Consider the following 19031-nt stretch of genomic DNA (forward strand, 5'->3'; position numbering starts at 1 on the left):
CTGTGTGAAGTTTTTGGTCGGCTTCACTCCTTACTACCGTGAAGTGAATTATAAAGGGGGACTTTTTACAAAAAGAGATTCACCCAAGGGAGGGGGATCCTTTGTTTGTAAAATATGTCTAGTTCCAAATGCTTTTTGTCTTCTCATGACCTATGAAACTGCAGATTTCTTGGCTTTATAATATATTTTATTCCGAATTCATTCATTCAACATTTTCTGCATACCCATTATGTGTGAGGTAGCCTATCAGACAATAGATGACAGAGGTGAGCAAACCCCTAAATCTTAGGATCTCACAGTGGATGTTAGAATTTAGTGTCATTTGGGCGCCTGGGTGGCTCAGATGGTTAAGCGTCTGCTTTCGGCTCAGGTCATGATCCCAGGGTCCTGGGATCGAGTCCCGCATCGGGCTCCCTGCTCCTTGGGAGCCTGCTTCTCCCTCTGCCTCTCTCTCTCTGTCTCTCATGAATAAATAAATAAAATCTTTAAAAAAAAAAAAAAAAAAGAATTTAGTGTCATTTGACTTCGTTAGATTCTGCAGGAGTTCCAAGTCCCCCACTGTCCTGTTGACCCTATTTCAGAGCATGTCTCAGACTCTGACTGTCCTTCATCACCCGCCCCCCCCATCCCCCCCCCACCCCAAAGCTGCCACCCTGGCCTATCTGCCATCATCTCTTACCTGAATGGTCTCAGCAACCTCCTATCTGGTCTCCTGTGTTCACTCTTGCCTTCTTTGGGCTGTTCTCAACACAACAGCTAACAGCAGCCTTTTAAAAATGGAATTCAGATCATGTTTTACTCCTCTGTTCAAACCCACCAGTGGTTTTGCATTCCCTGAGTGATCAGGCCCTACTGCCTATCTGACCTTGCCTTGTACTACTCCCCCCCGCTGACTGGCTTGGAAGGAATATGAGGGACCATTAGGCCCACTTCACTCTTACTGCTGTGAGAATAAGAGTCTAGAGGAAATAGGGGAGTTACCCAGAGTCATAAAGCTGGTTAGGGGTCAGTCTGAAATTAGGCCTTTGACATCTGGGTCATTGTCTTCACTACATCTAGTCTCCCCTGGCTAAGGAGAGTTCACAGGCTTTCAGATTTGACAGTTTTCTCTCCAGACTACAAAAAGGAGCTGAGATTTTATCTGGATATTCTGGGTTAGTGTTAGATGGATGGTGACCCTGTAATATGTGGAAAATTCCAAAGATTGACCAGCGTGAATGGGAACTCCCCGAGACGTGCCAGGAACACCCCAGGCACGGCTCACTCTTCCGTTGGCAGGAGAGTGTAGGGTGGAAAGGAAACCCAACATCAAGATCCTTCTCCGCTCTAGTTGTTTTATTACATGTCACAGTCAGAACGTGTCTTCCATTTAAATTCAGAGTTTTTGATGAATGGCCAGACCAGCTGCAAGCCCTTTAGGCCTTGATCTCGCCAACTGTTCATTTTCTTGATGGACTTCCTTATTTCGGGCGCTCGTGTCTAGCTAGTCTATTGTGGACTTGTCAGAGGGGTGTAGAGCCCTCTCTTTGGGACAGTCAATTCCCCCATGCAGCATGTGTCCTGAAGCTGGCCTGCCTCCATCCCCTTTTTAAGTGCTTGTGGTCTTTTGTTAAGTAGGGTGAAGTGAGAGAGGACTCTTAAAGAGAGAAAAAACTCCTCCCGCATTTGCTGGAACGTGTTTGTGAGCTGACAGAGCTGTAATTGGGATAGCAGAAAAAAGACTGAAATTTATTAATTTCTTGCCATCTGTTTTGTGATATAAGGTGCCCCGATTTGAGTTTAGGAAGCACTTTGATCAGACATGAAGTGTGTGTCATATTTAATTCTGCACTGTGCGGTCTCTTTGACAGTAGCAATCATGCAAAAAGCCCATGTTTTTGCTACATCTAGTTTTGCTCAAACAAAGGCTCTAGACTTTCTTCATTTACTAAAGTGTTTTTCCAGTTTCGATATGAAATGTACTCTGGGGATGCTGATTTCCAGACAGCCATTTTGGTGTCAAAGGAAGTTTAGTATCCTGAGTTACAGGAGCCATACTACCTGGAGGGTTTTCATTTTGGTTTGGTCACAAAATTTATTTTAGCTTAGTTTTCTTATGTTAGGCGGGCCAAATAATAAAGGCCAGAAAGTTTAGGGCTATGCCCTAAGACACCCAGCAAAATAATAAAACCTAGAATTAGGAATCAGGAGTTACTCTATTTGTAGATTTTTTTCTTTTCAGGTTGGCTTCTGAGCACCACTGAATTCCCCTTTTACATCTTCAGATTTTGTAAGGTTACCTTTTAGCCCTCTGGGATTTGGGTGATGCTTAGGTCCCGATCACAGTCACTCACGGGAGCCAGAGATGTGTACAAGGTGAGCCTTGAGTAGTTGATTTCACACAACTCGGGAGGTGAGCGAGGCTCTACTCTTGGTTTTGTACATTTTTTTACCAAGGAGCTAGAGGAGCAATCTCAAGGTCAGGAGAACTTACCCTGAAGTTTTGGGTTGTTGGGGATTACACTGGATTCTGACTTGGGTTCTGTCAGCAGATGCAGAATGCCCTGATCCTCAGAGGCAGAGATAGCCTGTGGGGTCAGTAAGCAGGAAATGGAATTCTTATCAATTCTTGTTTTCTGTGCTAAAAGTTTTACTTTGAAATTTGGGCCTGCTTCTTTCTCTCTTCCTTTTTTTGTGCAACAGTTTTAAATTGCCTGTTCATTTAGACAAAAGCAAAAAGATATTAACCCAGCCTTGGATATAAATGTGAACCCATATAGTCTTTTCCTTTTTTTTTTGCTATCTTGGTAGGAAGTTAATTGTGTTTCCTCTCTCAACTCTTTCTCCCCCCGTTTCTTTGGCAGACATTACTTGTCTTGGTAGAGCAGATGAAGAGCTGTTTTTAGGACTCTTCGTGAGGGTACACAGTACAGATAACAGCCTCGCTAATGGTAACCAGAGCCAGCGAGCTGGGTTTGGCCTTAGCAAAACACTGACTGTTAGTGGTAGCAATGCAGGTGACCACAAAGTGTTAAACACATCTGGAAAGGGATTCTGACATCATCCCCAGCATCTGTGGGGAATACACACAGCCTGTAGACCCATTCCTCTTTGACCCTATAAGGACTCTTTAAAGAGTAATGCCCTGAGTGGTTTTCTGGCCAGCTTGCCTGCTCATTTATCTTTGAGGCGATGGAAGGAGACAACCTGCCTGTAGAATTTCATGGGCCCAGAGGTGAATGGATTCTGCATTTGAAAGTGCTGAAGCTAAGAGACTGGATCTTAGGGGACCCCAAGGGATCTGCTTTTCCTCTGCTCATTGTCCCTACAAAACTTTCCTGGCAGCCAGCATTGCTGTTTAGATGGGCTGTTCTCTGCTACTTAAGTTGTTTGGCAGTGGTGTGTCAGGATGCGGGTTTTCTGAATGCTTTCCCAGCTGGTTCCTTGAGCGGTGGTTAGGGTGGGGCGTTCCGAGCTGCCGAGCTGAGCTGCTGAGGCTGGCTCCTGTCTGGATGCTCACAGGGGAACCGGTGGGGAGAACGCCTCTGTCTTCATTCAGCTGCCCTTGGTGGTGCTGGGGGTGGCTCTTGAGATGCGGAGAAGGGTGAGCCCGGGGAGTGATGAGGTCTATTTTTGTTTCTTCTGGTGAAGTAATCCAGACTGCAGGATCCAATGTGACTTTTACCCTTATTCTCGGCATTCTTCTGTGCTAGCCATTGCCACCTCCCTCGTGCCTTTAATTTCCCCAGTTCCTCTTGGTTGAACTTGAATAAGGCCTTCATTTTCTTTTCCTTTTTTTTTTTTTTGTTTAGATTTTATTTATTTATTAGAGAGAGAGAAAGCAGGAGAAGGGAGAGGGTCAGAGGGAGAAACAGACTCCCCTCTGAGCAGGGAGCCCGATGCAGGACTCAATCCCAGGACCCTGGGATCATGACCTGAGCTGAAGGCAGTTGCTTAACCAACTGAGCCACCCAGGCGCCCAGGGCCTCCATTTTCAAGACTTTGTAGTTCCTAAGCCATGTAGGACTGAAAAATAAGCTCTATAAAGCATCCTCAGATCCACTACCTGGTAAACCATGTTACCCACCAACCTGGGATCTGGGGTTCCAGGTCACGTGCTGGGCACCAACCATGATGCATGCCTCTGTGACTTGGCATCTCCGTATATCCTTCCAGTTGGCCCAGTCCATCGGGGCTAAAAGAGGTCCTGCCTAAACCTTAAGCCACTTGATTTATGTTCTCTATTGCTCTTGGTTGTGGTGGTTGACGGTGGTGGGGTTGTTACATATACAGAAAAGAAATATAAGGAACCTCCATTTACCCAGTACCCAGATCAAGCAGTTATCCCATTTTGCCAAATTTGTTTTATCTTTTCCCAACCCCCTGCACATTTACTTTTATACAGGAAAGACTGGATAAATAATTAATTTCCCGCCTTCCCCACCTTTTAAAATCGTTTTTCAGAATAATGAATTAGTAACCTAATAACCTCCAATGGTGACTGATAATTTTTTTTTGTTTTTTTCTGAATACCATTAGGAACTCACAGATTTATTGTGTATTTGATGTGTTTCAACCCATTGCAGGCATTATTTATTAACTGTTCTGGATGCTCACCGTGTCTCATCTTAAGTCGGTGGCATCCCTTCAAGCTGACTTCCATGTTCTTTTGACAGGACCCTGTTTGACTTTGATAACTTTCTTGCTTTCTGGCGCAACAGAATATTCCAGGCTCTATATTCTGCAGCAGATGTGCAATCAGCCATTTCTTTGGGGGCCTTGATTCCTTTTAGTAGAGAACTCAGTCTGGGCTCTCGGACTGAATTCCTTTTGTAAACCCCCACCCCGGCCTACAGCCTGCTCTGCTCATAGTCAATATGAGACTCTTGCTGGGAATGAATAGATCAAACATCAGCCACTACGGAGTTCTGCCTCCCTCTGGTAAAGATTCGTCTCTGAGAATCTTGTGCTCTACCCATGGTTCTGACACTTCTATTTCAATTCCCCCTGAGTTTTGCTAGCCCCTGTGTATGCTATGCCTTGCACCGCCAAGCTGCCCTCCCTGGGGCCAGCTTCCCTGGCTAGAATAATAATCCCAGCCCATGCCTAATACCCGGGAGAAAGGTTCTGTCTGGGCTCAGCTTAACTTCTGCCCCTTTGGGCCCTGTGTTCTACCAGTTCCTAGCATTCCATTTATCTGAAAGTCTCCTTGTCCTCATCAAAATCGTATCTGGTCTTTAAAGATTTAACTGCTGAAGAACCAGCTCCGGAGTTCCTGTTTCAGTTTGAGAACCTGCAGGTCTGTCTCATCAGTTTATTATCAACCTACCGAGGATTAGGCAGGGTGGGGTGGAGGGATATAGTGTGCTATTGGCATGTACCTGGCTGCCTTTTTTTTTTTCTCTAATTAATATTTTATTCTTCCTTTCAACACTGTTTAAAATCTCCAACATGTTAAACAAAGAATCTCTGATAACAACCATGTAATCCTTTAAAATTACATAAACGTGTATACGTACGAGACTGAGATTTCTATAGCCTATATATATATATGCTGACTTCTTCCTAACCTTTTCTTTCCTCTTGTAATCCGTGGGTTTTGGCATCTTCAGAGTGTGTTTTATAGGTTATCCTGTTGATTTTCTGCCATACAGTAGGATGCCCTGCTCTGTACCCCTGGCCGAGGGCTTTAAGGGTAGGTAATGGGCTACCATTTCATTAAATGGAACAATATGAGAAGATGACCTTGCGAACAGACTTGGCAGCTGGGCTCATTTGAATGGTTGGTTCTTGGCTCCCATGTTGGCACATCCTTGACAGGAATTTTGAATGGGCCCAAATCTGACAAATCGCTGCTACTTCCTTCAGAGGCAAGTCAATTAGTCACCCTCAAGGTTGATTGTGTAACTGTCTTGAATGCAGTTTTGTGGCTCTCTGGAGGTTTAATCATTTAATTATCTTAGTTTAGCCTGCTTAGCTTCTTTACGTGGAGCTGATAAACGTGGAAGAGAAGTAGGCATTCGGGTTGAAAAACCCAGAGCCTTGTTCCCCGTCCCCTATTTGGGTTGTATGATTGGACCTCTCCTTAGGTGAGTAATGAAGAGTTAGGATCAAAATGAAGTCATCCCAGATCTAGGTCTGCTCTGTGCTTGCTCCAGTCCACCAGCCAGATTTACTTAGAGAAGCATGTAGAGCCATCACTCAGGACTGCACTAATTTGCACTTCATTATATCACACGAGAGACCCAGTAATTTATAGCCTATCATTTTTGGAGTCTGGAGATGGTTTAGCCGAGGCTTTGCTGAAACAGATTCTATTACATTAGGAGAGAACCTAGCTGGCCGCCCCCAAGATGCTAAGTAAGGAGGCCACGCAAAGGGAATAGAATGACCCTGGAAATCAATCCCCCACCCGAGAAAGAGAGTAATAACAATCTGGCTTGGCCTCTTTTCATTTCCCTTTGATTTTTGAGTAATAAATTTGCTCCTTACGTCCCAGCTGGACGATTTGGGAGTCTGTATTCCCTAGAAAGACTCTATTCTCGCACCCATCAGACTGAATTAGGTGCAAACTCCTTGGCCTTAATGAATGTTGAAGGATTTCAAAGGGCTAATGGAAATTCTTCTAGAAGTAACAATTTCCATTCTATTGGTAAGGCGGTTCTGTAGGAATTCCCTGAATGCCTGGGGTTATTTTAGTCAGCAAAACAGCTAGTGTTGGGTGCTTTTTGCTAATAGATGACAGAGAGAATGTGGACATTGGGAATTCATGGAGAATCCCTAAGTTGCATCTTAGCCTGAGCTATGTCTTTTTTCCTAACCCCTCACCAGAGAGCTGCTCACAGGAAAGGGCCTAGAGAGATTCACTTTACTTCTCTCCCTGCCTCCTCCCACTGTTCTTTTAGAAAGTGGTGAGTGGCTGCCTGCCGGTTAGAATCCAGGACAAAATCTGAAGCCAGATTCAGAATTACAAGCATAGCCCCTGCCCAGGTTGCTTACAAAGAAAGGAAAGGAAAGCAAAATCTTGCGTCGTTGGCTTTAAATTTGGTATTCATTGAGTTATCAATTCTAATTTAGCTTTGTGCTAGTTGCTGTACCCCTGTTGATTGATTAATTTCGCTCAACGTTTATGGAGCACCTACAGTCTTCCTGACACTGTGCTGGGCACCTGAGGTGAAAAGATGAAAAAGACGTGGTCCTTGTTGCCTGGAGCCCACAGTCTGCTGGGAGAGCATCAGAAGGTGGGTTAAGAGCTATCCTCGCCTGGTCATATCATTTGCATTTGTATCCTAAAGCCAGTGGGGAGCCATGGAATTATCCTAGGCAGGGGAGTGACATGATCCAATTTGTGATTTAGAATGAGGACGCCAGTGACTGTGGTAGTAGCTCAGACAGCAGGTATTTATCGAGCCCCTTCTTAGTGCTGGGCACAGTTCTAGGTGCTGGGAACCTAGGGATGAACAAATCAGACAGTTTCTGCCCTCGGGGAGGTGACATTCTAGAGATGGTGTGAGGTTGTGTAGATGGACAATAGACATGCAACAAATGATTTTCAGATGGTGATAAGTAGTTTGAAGAAAATAAATAGAGCCTTGGGAGTTAGAATGGGCACTGGGGTGGGTGCTGACCTGTTGCGGTCATTTTAGTGAGGGCCCTTCTGAGGAAGTGACATTCGAACTGAGGCAACTATGGGGAGATGGGGGAGGAGTGGTCCTAATGGGGAGAACAGCAAATGCAGGGATCCTGAGATGGGAACATACTTGACCTAGTGTTTGAGTGCCACAAAGAAGGTCGGGGTGGCTGGAGGATAGAGGGCAAGTGGTATTGAGATGAGGTTGGAGGGCCTGTGGGCCATGGGAAGGAATTCGGATTAATTCCAAAGGAGTGAGAAGCTGCAATTAATTAAATCAGGGGTTGGCAAACTATGGCCCCTGGGTCAAGTCTGGCATGCTGCCTGTTTTTGTAAATAAAGCATATTGGAACACCATCACGCCCATTGGTTTACGTGTTGCCTGTGGCTGTTTTTACATTAGAAGAGCAGAGTTAAGTAGTTGTGACAGAGAACATATGGCCTATAGAAGCCTTAAATATTTACTTGCCGGCCCTTTATAGAAGGAGTTTGCTGACCTCTGAATTAAATGATCTATTTAATTTTTGAGAAGATATCCGGGTGCTATATAGAGAATGGTAGGAGACAAGAGTGTATCTGAATAGTCCAGGTAAGAAATAACCAGATGCTCAACACCAGAAAGCTGGAATCATACTGCTTTTCTTCTGTTGAAAAGCACCTACCTATGATCTATAAACATTAAATATTGTTGAATGAATGATGAGATACTGAATAAGGCAGTGACAGTGAAAATGAAGAGAAAGCAAGGCTTTGAGAGATATTTAGGAGCCAAAAAGTCAGTACAGCTGATCATTGACTAGGTGGATAGAAGTGGGGGCAAACAGAAGGAGTGTCAGAATTCTGGTTTAGGTATTTTGATGCCTGGCAATGCCATTAACCGAGACAGGGAAGGTGGGACTAGAAAGAGCATATGTTGCCAGGGAGAAAGCTCTCTGGACGTGGGACACCCAGCACATCCAGGTAGTGATGTCAAAGGGTAGTTGAAACAGGTCTGGAGCTCAGTGGCATGAGACTGGACTGCTGGGGGCAGGAATTTTGAAGTGATCAGCTCATGCAGGCTCTCCCAGGAAGAGGGCAGGGATAGATCTCACAGGGCATTTATTTCTGATACAGATTTGAATCTAGGCAGGAGGCAAAGCTAAACTAGCTGTCTGGGCAGTTTGCGTCAGTTAGTCTGGTTGTCTCATGACTATAGAATATTTTTTCTGTGGAGGCTGGTAGGCTCCCATGAGGGCTTGCTTCACCCACTCTTCTGGATGCCGTCTTCTTTCTCCCCCAGTGGGATAACTGGGGCAGCTCTGGGGACTCTTCCTTACCAGACTTCTTGCTAACACAGGCCTTTTAATTCTGCCCGATTCACACGTGCATTTATCTACTTGAGGATATGGATTGGTAGGAGAGTCTTCCTTGTCCTTGGAGTTTTGTTGGAACAAGAACTCTCTGTTACTAGGGTTAGGCAGTTGCCTTAATGTTATTCACTTAGTGCTCATCATCTTAACTCACAAAGCTAGAAAAACCTCTGATGTGCCCCTGTTCTTCTCTCTTCTTTGTTTTTGTCTGGGGAAGGGGAACCATGTAAATGATTTATAAAAAAGCACTTGTGTTGAAAGTAGCCTTAAGATAGTTGTCATCCTAGGCATGGATGTAAATCTTCACTTTCACCGAAGTCCATTATGAAACCCCAAGAATAAAATGAAAATGGTAAAGGGAGAAGGAGGGCTGCCTCCTGCCTGTTCTGCAGAGAAGCCACCCGCATCACCAGCAGAGTGTCACAATTCTGCTGTTTGCACATTTTTATTTATTTATTTTTTTAAAAAAGATTTTATTTATTTATTTATTTGAGAGAGAGAGAGAGACTGATAGAGAGAGTACATGAGAGGGGGGAGGGTCGGGAGGGTCAGAGGGCGAAGCAGACTCGCCGCTGAGCAGGGAGCCCGATGCGGGACTCGATCCAGGGACTCCAGGATCATGACCTGAGCCGAAGGCAGCCGCTTAACCAACTGAGCCACCCAGGCGCCCTGTTTGCACATTTTTAGAAGGCTCAGTTAACCCAGTCTTACATATAATGTTCAAGTTTTATGTGCCCTTATGTGTGATCAGTTTCTCCTTCCCTAGGGAAACTGTCAAGTAATAGTATTGACACATTTCTGACCTAAAGTGTTACTGTCCTGTGGTTAGTGACTTCTAGCAGGCCAAGGTAAGAAGTCTGAAGCCTGAATCGCTTGGTCCCCAAAGTGAAGGTAATAAAGCCTCCCTAACTCCCACCACCAAATGAAGTAGGTTGTAAAGATAAATTAAAAACATGACAAAATTGGGGCACCTGGGTGGCTCAGATGGTTAAGCGTCTGCCTTCGGCTCAGGTCATGATCCCGGGATCCTGGGATCGAGTCCCGCACTGGGCTCCTTGCTTGGCTGGGAGCCTGCTTCTCCCTCTCTTGCTCCCCCTGCTTGTACTCTCTCTCTCTGTCAAATAAATAAATAAATCTTAAAAAAAAAAAACATGAAAAAGTTATTTTTGAAATGTACGTATTGAGAAGCGTTGCTTCCATCTCAGTTCTGGTCTACCCCATAGACCTCCTACCCCTTATTATATGCCTCTCGGTAGTTTCTTATATAACTGTCTAGAGTTTCTTTATGTAAATACAAGCAAATAAGAATATGTGTTCTTATTCTTCCCATGACTCTTTTTTTTTTTTAAGATTTTATTTATTTATTTGAGAGAGAGGGTGAGCAAGCATGAGAGGGGGGAGAGGGAGAGGGAGAAATGTGGGGCTCGATCCCAGGACCCTGGGATCATGGCCTGAGCTGAAGGCAGACACTTAACCGACTGAGCCACCCAGGCGCCCCCTCCCACTACTCTTTTATACGAAAAGCTGCACATTATATAACCCATTCTGTCACTTGCTTTTTGTCCTTAACGGTAAGTTCTGGGGATTGTTCCGTGTGGTGCAGAGAGAGCATCCTCATTCTTTTATCAGAGCTGCATAGTATTCCATTGTGTGGATGACTGCCTCCTGGTTTATTGAACCAGTCCCTTCAAAGGACTTTGGCGTTGCTTCCAAGATTTGCTGTTATGAGCAACACCTCTGTGAACAAAGGCAGCTTTGTAAAGGGTTATACAGCGCTGCACATGCTACTTAAAGTGAAATTATTATTCTTCATTCTTAGGATGCTGGTTGGTTTTATTGGTTGATAAATTCCCAACTACTGGGATTCATGTGTGAAGCATTGATGATGGGACTGACATCCCTTCATAACGCAAGAATCATTAGTATGGCTGCCCCATGGAGGCACACTGCTCCATCTCAGGTTTATTTTAATAATAAAACCTTTGGAAATTTTAATAATGAAACGTACTTAGGGCCCTTTGCTCAAGAAGTCTGAATCACTGATCACTGCAATTACTACCATGGCAGCTGTAGAGCAATTTAACAGGATAATAGTGAAGAAGATAAATTACACTTCAGATTCTTAATGGATTGCTGTGCAGAAGTACGCGAGGGAAGGTGGGGGCGGGGAGGAGTGCCTTTCACATTGCAGCACATGGCTGTGTAAAGTAGGGAACTGGGCCACTGTAGCCATTACTACTTGGGATGAGTCATTCCGTGCCAGCCTCTGGGCTCTGTGGTGGGTAGAGCATCCTGTCTATTACAGACAACAAATTGCGTTAATTCTCTTGTTTGTGTGCCTCCGTGGAGTGGGTGGAAATTCTAGGTGACTTGCTAATTGTCTTAGTTAGAGGACTCCCCTTTCTACTAGAGAAATACTATCTTTGGTGTGAAAACAGGGAGACCGACTAGTTTTACAAACAGCTGCTGGCCCGGGGAATAACAGTTCCTGCCAGGTGAGTGGTTAAAAAAAGGCAGACTGGAAAAATAACTGTGGGATGGTAAGTGTTCTGCTCTTATTTACAAGGCTTGCATAGTCTGCCTGTGTGTTGGGCATGGGGGAAGGGTTAAGAAGTAAGTACAGTGCTTGCTTTGTATGTCCCTCGATTTGTGTTTAGGGGAGAATAGTAAGGATGTCGGTCACATGGCGGGGGAGGGGCTCTCAAAGGGGCCAAAGGAAGCAAATCCAGAAGACTTGGCTGCACTTCCCCCTGTACGGACATTCCTTGGCACCTCGTCACATTGTGGGTGCCTTAACATCTGCGGGGTATTGATCTTGTACCTTCATTCCGAGTACAAAACACTTAACACATATTATCTCATTCTTCCCCACCAAAGCCCTAGGAACACAGGCGACAAGAGCAGAAAAATGAAGTCTTTTCTTTCTTAATGTTTAATCAGCATTAACACACCTTGAAGTGCTATTGGATTTGAAGTGGTATTGTGTTAATATTAAAGCAAACTAAATTGTCTTGAAATGTAGAAAGCCCTTTTGGAAAAAGGAGCAGGGATAAGCTGAGAGGATGAGACAGGTGAGGTGCTCCGTGCTCCTCTGAGCTGGAAAAGAGCTTTTGCCCAGGGAGGATGCCTCAGACAGTACGGTCAAAGAACTTTGTGTTCAAATCCTACTCCTGCCTCTTGTCAAGTTATATAACATCTGATTTGCAGTTATTTTAATCTGTAAAATAAGGAGAATGATATTTATTGTGCAGAGTTTTAAAAATGATTAAATGAGATTAAGAGATACCAAGGAGGGTCTAATAGGTGGTAGCTGGTACTATTATTAGCAGAGAGTCTTCTAGAGGGGCTCATTTATAGATTTTGTGAGAAAGAAGGTACTTGCTCCTGCAAGAGGAGACTGGTACTTCTGGCAGTAGATCAAGAGGGCTGCCTTTAAGATTGGGAAACATATTGACAGTTTGGAGGAAGGTGTTAGTTACCATGGCAACTTGGGAATTCATTTGGAGGGAGAGTTGTAACTGGAGGTTATCTCACTGTAAGAGACTGACGATGGAGATGAGAAAAAAGGGCCGTCTAGCAGGAACGAAATCACATTTTATATCTGCAGGAAATACTAAGAGACATGCTCCAGAGAAAGTTCTGTACGTGGGTCAGGCCTTCCGCGGGAGTGGGGGATGTGTCATAGTGAGCCTAAATGCTGCTGCCGATTAATTGCTTTTGTTCACATATAGTGGGTAGAAAAAATAAATATATGAATGGGATTTCAATGAGGTTTTTTTTTGCCATCTGAAAACATGGCATCAAACTGTTGCACGTTTTCCTACAGTTGGTTACCAGTTCCTAAGAAGGTTTCAATTACAAAGAGCATGCACCTTCATCATTTAGTTTGTTCCTAAGGTAAATGACATAATGAATACTGGTGTTGCCTCTTGATGGGGCAATTAAGACATATTTTCTTTTTATAAAGGCTCTTTTAGTAATACTACTCGATTACTGATTTTGGAAAAGCTTTTTGGTATGATGTATATAATGTCCATCGTTAGTTTGATTCTTTAGTACATCTGCTGTTACCTGTTACCATTTTCTAATTGCAACCTTGCCCAGACACGGAGGAATGCACCAAATGAAAGCCTTTATAACAGCATGATTCTAGATTTGCTCTTTGATTCTCCATGGGCCTTCGGTGCACATCATATGCACTTCTCTCCTACCCTTTGAAGTTGGGTGTGGCCACATGACTTGCTTTGGCCAGCGAAATATGGCCATACGTGGCACTTCTGGGCAGAAGCCATTGCCAGTATGAGACTGTGCAGTGTTCTCTTTTCCTGCCTTGGTAATGTGAAGGTTTGTGACTAGGTAGAGCCTCTGTCAACCTGGATCCTTAAACAGCAATGATGGGCATGTTCTCCCCTCTTAAGTCCCAGTGGAGACATATAATAATGAAGAAATGAGATTTGGGAGATGTTTCTTACTACAGCAGAACCCAGCTCATCCTCACTACTTCAGCAGACATTTAACACGTATTTATTGAGTATTTACTGCATGCTGGGCATTATTAGGTTGGGGTATAACAGTGAGTAAGACAGACAAAACCTCTCTCCTTATAGAACATAAAGATTCTATGAGAGAAGACAGACAATAAATAAATAAATAAACAAATGAAAAAAGATGATTACAAATTGAGATAAGTGCTCTGAAAGAAAATAAACAAGTTCATATAATAAGCAAATATCCAAAGAGCAAAGAGGTCATGAGAAGAAAATGGGAGTCCCCCAGAACCCTTGTTAATGTTCTTTAATAGTTTCTGATATGTCTTAAGACTCTGGGCACTTCCGGAGTAGTTTCATTTGCCTTGGAAAAAAGAGAGCATTAAAGGTAAGAGAGAAATGTGTTGTATTACTTGGCAGCATTGTGACAAAATTAAGTAGCTGGTATATTTCAAAATAAACTGACAGTCGAGAATGAGATCAGTTTGCTTTTTTATCTTTGAAAACTCATTAGCATCCCACTGGGTTTACTGGAGATGAAATCTGAGTTTTGTTTATGTGTTGTGTTAAGTCTCTCCTGGAGAGCGCCCATTTTCAGCAGCCAGCCTGTCCTGACATCTGCTTGCTTGGTGGACACTGGGCTGGTTTAGTAGTATTAACCTGGCTCTGCAATTGAGGGGAGGTAGAACAGAAAGAGATACAAATCCTTTTATCTTACCTAATACGATTTTGGAAGCAAATAGAATGATTAAATATTTCCTTAAATTTTCCATAAATGTCCCCAGTGGAAGTCTTTGGACTGGCTATCCATTTTCTGAAAGAAGCGTAAGGATAGAGCTCAGGTCTGGTTGTTGAGAGACACTGATTCCATTGCTCGCTGGCAATGATTTGCTTGTGGGACTGTAAGACCATAAGAGGTCTCTTGGTACTAGATTGGGCAATACCTATTCTGCTTTGCTGGGAAGAAGTGAGAAAAGTGGTGCTTGGAGTTGTCATGGGGAAGGGGGAGTTTTATCTGCTTTTCTTTTCTCTCTTTTCATTGGGGCAAACCAGAGGATTGAGAGTAGGAGAAGGTCAGGAGAGGAGGCATGTTTAAATGAGAGTTAAAAGGAGAACTGACTCATTCAAAGACTGGGCATTAGGAGAGAGAGTGTGGACTGCTGAATTCCGTGTGCAAATTCAGAAAAATGCTTTTGTGACCACACTGAAAAGGAAACCAGAGGCTTCTGCATGCTGAAGTTTGCCCTTCATCAGTCAAAACAGTCTTTTGATCATCATCCTCGGAGGTAGATTAAGAATCTGTAAGCTGGAGCCCAGACATTTTTTTTTTTCCCTGTCTTGAATATTTTAGTCATCTCATGTTGGCACATGCTCTGAAAATCCCATCTGGGTGAAACTTCAGGGAAGTAGGAAAATGGATAAAAGTAAGAACTATCCAGCATCGAAGATATATATGGTCTTGCAAATACATGGCTATGTTGATGTAGTGTAAATTTTCGTGCCAGGCCACATGCCAATAATTTAATGATGTGTATAGCAAAGTTCCTTGTTAGCCCCATTCAGAAACCCAAAAATGAGTTGCAATACTGAAAGTATTGAAGCTGAAGGCCAAAAACAACGATCATGTTACCTAGGGTCTCATGAATAATTCAGCTGACTTTAATGCTTTTTCCATGGTGAAAATAAAGCTGAAATATTTGGCATCATGCAGGCAAATCATAACCTCTTTGGGGGGGGATGGTTGGTTATGAGGAATGTGAGGAAGGGTGGAGAAAAATAAGGAATCTTTTCTTATTCCTTTTAACCAAGTATATGGAATCTCTAAACATTCCACGTCTAGAGAAGTAAATATATAAAAATTCAAGTTGAGAGTTTAAAGGTGTTTCCTTTGAATGCTCATTAATAGCAAAAGATTTTGTTTGGGGGCGCCTGGGTGGCTCAGTCGTTCAGCGTCTGCCTTCGGCTCAGGTCATGATCCCAGGGTCCTGGGATCGAGTCCCACATCGGGGGTCCCTGCTCGGCAGGAAGCCTGCTTCTCCCTCTCCCACTCCCCCTGCTTGTGTTCCTGCTCTTGCTGTCTCTCTCTGTCAAATAAATAAATAAAATCTTTAAAAAAAAAAAAATATTTTGTTTGGGCTTAAGAAATACTCAGAAAATTGCTCCTAAAGTCGTAGAAGGGTGATCAGAGACATACCAAGAGAGAAGGAGTGTCTGATATACTTGGTGATATGCAAGCCAAGGAGTGTTGGTCTATTTCAGGAAAATAAGAATAATAAAATAATAATAAAGTAATAGTCCTTGGACAGGAACAAAAAGAGCTTACAGATATTCTTGAAAGTGTGTGCAAATTGGATTACTATAAATTGAATCATAATTTAATGAGTCTTTTTAGGAAAACATTATAACAAGACATGCCAGAAGATTAGAATTATTTTTTGTAAAGTGAACATGTTTTCTTCTGTCCAACTTTAAATCTTCAAGATTTCTCTCCAGACTTTAAATCTAGGTTTTGACTTAAATTGAGACTTTTGCTATCCAGGGGATAAAAGCTCTAGACATTCTGTATCTTCTTAAATAAATACATGAATTCTCCTATTCCTTTCTACTTTTCTCCTAAAAATAATGAGAAGACAAGTGAGTTAATAGACTCTAAGAATGTTCTGGCTGAAAGGAGCTTAGCGGTTAACTAGTGCAAGTCACTCATTTGACAGAAACCGAGGCCTAGAGACGTTATGTGATTTGTCCAGAATCTCCTATTACCATAGAGATCGTGACTTCTTATGAATAGGGCAAAAGAATCCAAAGAAACAAATACTCTAATGTATTAAAAAAACATATGGGAAAGGAAACAGACCTGGTTGACATGGTCCATTTCTTTCACCCTCCATGCTTTTTATTGCTTGAATATGATGTGATGCCTGGAAGTTCAGTTGCCATTTTGTGAGATAAAGTGCTATGCTAATTCTCTAAAGAAGAACAGATGGTGTCCTGAATCCCTGATGACACCATCAAGGTGCTTTACCAGCTTTACACTTCTTGCCTCCAGGCTTCTCATTGAAGTTCTTCTTTGAATATCATGGACAAGGTAATTCCACACAGAAAACCAACAAATAGGACACAGTTTTTAAAAATCTGTTTGAAGTCATTGGAGAGCTAACAAAGTAATAAAACATGATGGGGCCAAGATTCTAGAGAACAAGGAAATGTAGAGTGGCACTGGGGCAACTTTTCCCCCAAGGGCATCTGCTGATTCCGGAAGAGGAAGCTGAGGCAGCTGAGAGGCTAGAAACCTAGTAGAACTTTCAAACACTCATGGGCTGAGGGGTAAAAAATTATATTCAGAACCTGCCAAGAAGAGTGGGCTACAGTAAATATCCTGAGCTTTGTGTTGATAACTCTGCAGGGCTGAACTTTAGGATTAAGCATAACTGGAAATTGGCTAGTCTTCCCAAGGACTGAAGCTTGGGTTCATCTCTTCTCATTACTTGATTAGATCAAGGATTTTGAGTGGATGATCAGTTTCCTTGAATCCTGTTTGGAGAAAAAAAATGTCATCCTACCTCTTATATTATTATATAATCTTTTCGTGTAAAATGGTCAGTATACAATGAAAAATAACCAGACATATGAGATGATATGATGACATGATTTGAAACCAAGAGAAAAAACAGGCAATAGAAACAGATCCACAAAGGATCCAGGTAATGGAGCTGTCAGACCTGGACTAAAAAATAGCTTTGCAAAATAGGCTTAAGAGTAAGAAAAAAACCAAAATTGGTAATTCTGGCAGAGATCTGAAAACTAAAAAACTGATATGACAATTATAAAACTAAAAAAATATAATAAATGAAAGTAAGAAGGTATTGGATGGATCTCATGCAGTTGAAAATAAAAAGAATTAGAAAGCTAATGATAGTAGAAAGAAGAACAGATACCAAAATTATTTTTTTTTTAAATATGAAAAAGGATACTAGAGATACAAGAAATCTCCCATAGAAAAAATCTAACACACTTAGTAATCTGAGGCCCAGAAGGAGAGGACAGAGAGACCAGGATAAAAACAATATTTGAACATGTAATGCTGTGTTGTTTTCCCAAACTACAAAATATATCAAACTAAAGATTCAAGAAGTATTTTGAATCATGCAGAATCAATCAAGAAAACCACACCAGAGGCCATCATAGTAAAACTAAGAAACAAAGGCAAAAAGAAAATCTTAAGAGCAACCAAAGGGAGAACAAGGATCTGTTATTACCCTCAATGGAGAATCGATAAGATGGACAGCCAAATTTTCAACAGGGGTGGGTGGGGGAAGGAAGCAAAAATGAATTGATATCTTCAAAGTGTTCATGGACTATTTTAAGATAGACTTAAGACAAAAGCAAAGGTAGGGATAAGAGCAGAAGAGTAATATATATAAATTGTCTATGTTCTGACAAATAGAAATAAAAGTGAGAGTAGAAGAGGGGGAGGGCACATAGAACAGAGAGAATAGAGTCAGATTGCCACAAAATTAATGCACAGGTGTCAAAAGAGTCATTGAAAGCTGACAAGCCAAATAGTAGGAGACTAAGTAAGGAAAAAAGGGGGGCTATGGATATTATAAAAGTATTAGGGTAAAGATAACCCCTAGAACAAAGTATATAAGCTCCCAAATAGAAAAGGAAAAAAAAAAAAGAGGACTATAGAATGAATATAGCATAATAAAAACAGTAAAAATAACATAAAATGATAGGGTTGAGACTGAATCTATCAGTCATATACAAGTATAAATGAGCCAAAATTCACCTAAATAAAAGAAAAATATTTTCAGGTGGTTCTCAAGCAAAATACACCTCTACTGCACACAAGAGACATACCTAAGACAAAAGGATTCAGAAAGGCTAAAATTATCAGTAGACTTTGAAAAACATATACAAGGATGTTCTTAGTTACCAAAATACACATGAGAAGTGGAGTAGATAACAGAGATTGTGGTAATAGTCACACAGTGGAATACTCCGTCTATATCAGTAAGCATATATGAAGTAGAAGTACATAGAACAACATGGATGAATCTTATGATCATAATTTTGAGCAAAAGAGACACAAGAGTGCATGGTATATGATTTCGTTTAAAAAGTTTTCTATTTTATTTATATGTGTTTCCTCTTTATTGAGGTATAATTGACATAAAATTGTGAGATATTTAAAGTGTACACCATGGTGATTTGATATTTGTATACATTGTGGAAGGTTTTCCTCCATCTAGTTACTTAACGCATTCATCACCTCACATAATTTGTCTTTTTGGGGGGAGAGGGTGAGAACATTTAAGTTCTTTTTTCCTAGTGAATTATAATTATATAATACAGTGTTATATATGATTATTAAGACCATAGATTCCTTCTGCCTGTTTTAAAACTTTGTATTATGATTCCATTTATATGAAGTTTATAAAGAGGCAGACAGACGGAATCTGTGGTGAGAGTAATCAGGATTGTGGTCCCCTTGGGGGAGGGTGATGGGAAAGGGGCCACAAAGGGGCTTCTAGAGCACCAGAGCACCTGAGCACCCTTTCTTGATCTAGGTGCCGGTTGCGTGAT

General features: G+C 42.1%; 1 protein-coding gene and 1 long non-coding RNA gene across 13 annotated transcripts in view; both read left to right on the plus strand.

The window, feature by feature from the left end:
* The window catches only part of SRGAP2 (SLIT-ROBO Rho GTPase activating protein 2), a 226719-nt gene that overhangs the window by 39855 nt on the left and 167833 nt on the right, over positions 1–19031 (plus strand). The window lies entirely within an intron of this gene.
* LOC145722355 (uncharacterized) lies at positions 778–9103 on the plus strand. Its single transcript, XR_014146566.1, has 2 exons — positions 778–7486; positions 7662–9103. It is a non-coding gene; the product is annotated as an uncharacterized LOC145722355 (long non-coding RNA).

This window comes from Leptonychotes weddellii, chromosome 6 (genome assembly GCF_054177405.1).
Source record: "Leptonychotes weddellii isolate Sample4059 chromosome 6, ASM5417740v2, whole genome shotgun sequence".
Classification (NCBI taxonomy): Eukaryota; Metazoa; Chordata; class Mammalia; order Carnivora; family Phocidae; genus Leptonychotes; species Leptonychotes weddellii.